This window comes from Amphiura filiformis, unplaced genomic scaffold (genome assembly GCF_039555335.1).
Source record: "Amphiura filiformis unplaced genomic scaffold, Afil_fr2py scaffold_26, whole genome shotgun sequence".
Taxonomy (NCBI): domain Eukaryota; kingdom Metazoa; phylum Echinodermata; class Ophiuroidea; order Amphilepidida; family Amphiuridae; genus Amphiura; species Amphiura filiformis.
In genome coordinates this window covers 1633901-1636737 of record NW_027305490.1, presented here as the reverse complement: position 1 = coordinate 1636737, position 2837 = coordinate 1633901, and positions in this window count along the sequence as shown.

The window sequence follows — 2837 nt, the reverse complement described above, 5'->3', positions numbered from 1 at the left end:
CTTTGAAATGACATCTGCAAGCTAAGTTGATGAAGGAGTTTTCATTAAATGGTGTCATTAGATAGCTCATAGCAGGAGATTTTTAAAAATCAAGGAGAACAAATTCTGCCACTTATTTGTTAATAAATTATACTATTTGGAAAATTAATCGGATGTGACAAAATTGTGAACGGAATTTGTTGGCAAAAATTCAAAATATCGCTGTATCTACGTATTAAGAGCAACAAGTGTAATTTGTTCAACAAATAGTAACAAGACTCTGAACTTTACTAAAACACACTAGTTTGCCATTCATGTAAAGTATTAGTCGATCTATTCCACATTGAATAAGGTACATAGATGTGAACGGAAAATGTCACATCCGAATTCAGAAATTTAAATGGTTCTCATGCTAGTTTAACTGACAACTACTACTTTGTTCATGTATGGCTGTATAGTGCAACTTGTTCATTACATAAAAACAACAAAAGCAGCTGGTAGGCTCAACATAGTTAAAAGTGGCAGCATTGGAAAATAAATGTCTGTTTTTAGGTTGCTAGTAAAATGTGGTTTTGACCACTTCTGACCCCTGTGCGCCCTGAAAGATAAAAGCAGAAAGGCCGATTAAGCTAGTGGAGGTAGGCTATACAGAGACAATGAAAAATCACCAACAGTCAATTCTGTAACCCCATTATTTTTTACACACCAGGCCAGATACGTTGAAAATCAAAAAGTGGCGCCTAACCGTGAAATGGGCCCTAGGCGTAAGTACATATACACCAAACACAAGTCAATTGAAGCCGTACAATTTACCGCGAATTGAGGACCGTAAAATTTAGACTCTTCTTTTGTCTAGATTGGCACCCAACCGCACATCTCAAGGTTTTATGTAAAAAATCAATATAACTTACCAAAACGAAAACTGAAATTCACAAGCTTCAAATTTTCAGTAACTAACAAAAGGCTAGAATAAAAGATTGGTCATACCTGGGATACTACCACTTCAGAATAACAATGACTTACAAAAACTATTACGGATACGGAAACAGAAACTGAAAAGATGAAACGACGGTTGGCCTTAAGCTTCTTGTGCACCAAGATCCTGTCTTAACTGGCCTTAGCTCCCTCAATAATTTTGGTGCAGGGGCTGGAATGCCTTTCAGCCTCCCCCAATTTATCAGGACTGTCAAATTTTTGGAATTGCTTGGCGTGAAACAGAGCCGTAGTACAGGGATTTATCGACTACAATGTTTATTTTGACCCATGATTATTTGAGCCATGGCGCTCGGGAATCTGAAAGGTAGGGACAACTAATTTTTTTGACGATGCGTGAGTATCTTTGGTGAGATTTTGCGTGAGATTTACTACCTATAGGAATGAGATTATATGACCCAATGCGTGAGACTCACGGCCATGGCAATGGGAATGCGTGAGAGTTTTTTTTTGTTTTTGTTTTTGTTTTTATTCCCTGTGCTTGGAACTCGTGGAGGGAGAAAAAACATACACAAAGAACCACCAGTTCCCAACTATCATGAACAATTACATTTATATAAATTTACAATCACATTAATTTCTATACTTTTAATATTAGGCTATAATCCATACTTATAAAAGCAACAGGTACAGAGAGAGACAAAAGAGACAAAGACAGAGGACAACTTGACAACATGCATGATGGTATTCATGATTACTTGTATTACATGTAGGCTACTATTAGCTGTATAAATGGGCAAAAATGGGCACATAAACATGGAACATGGTGAATAATACAGTCAACCAGTGGCGTAACCAGTGGGGTGGCCGGAGGCAAGCTGCCCCCCGGACACAAAAAACTGGGAAGAAGAGCAAAAAATTGGGAAGGGAAAAGGGGGGAAGGAGAGAAAAAGAGGAAGAAAAAAGAAGAAGGAGAAGAGAAAAAAAGGGAAAAAGAGGGAAGAAGAGAAAGGGGAAAGAAGAAAAGAAAAAAGAGGGAAAAAGGGGAAGGGAGAAGAGAAAAGGGAGAAGAGAAAAGGGAAAGAAAGGGTCAAGGGGGCAGAGCCCTTTGAAGCTCCTGGTTTTTGGCATATTAGAAGCTAAAAAATCAGTGTTTCAGAGTACAAATTTCAACCCCCGCCGGGGCTTTGCCCCTGGACCCCACCAGGGCCCCTAAGGCGGGCCCCTGGACCCCACCCGTTTAACGCTCCGCGGCAAGCCGCTCGCGACTTTTGGTCAAGAATTGGGAAATTTTTCAATCTTGCCCCCCCCCCGGAAGGTCAGGTCTGGTTACGCCCCTGCAGTCAACATTATGCAGGTTGGCTGATTACATGAATATGTGTAGCATGAAAAATAAATGGGAGTAGTAAAATCAGGAAAAACAAAAGTAAAAAAGCAAAATGAATAATACTAAATAGATATTCACTCTCCTGAGATGTCAAATGAAAATTTTTTAAAGTGTTTTCCCAATTTACCATTTTTTTCTGCAATTTTATATTCAGTTTTAAACTTAGTTTTGACCAAATTTAAAAAGGCTTGAAAATTTGGAATAATTTGTTGAAACTTACACCTGTAAACATAAAACTTGAGACAGAGAATACAAAAGTTCAAGCATGTGTAATGCTTTGTACTAGTGGTATCGGTCCCAAACATTTTTTCAAAATTAGAAAAATAAAATTTTCACCAGTTTTATTATAAAATAGAGTTGTAAGTTTGTTCCACAAAGGAGACACACAATCGCACTCACAGAATATGTGAGCTAAAGATCCATTTGATTTCTTACAAAAGAAACACAAAGGCTTAATCTGTTCTACCAATTTTATAAAGGAAATTATTTGTGCAGATAGTTCTATGAAAAACTTTAAAGTAAAATGCCCTGAGGTGTG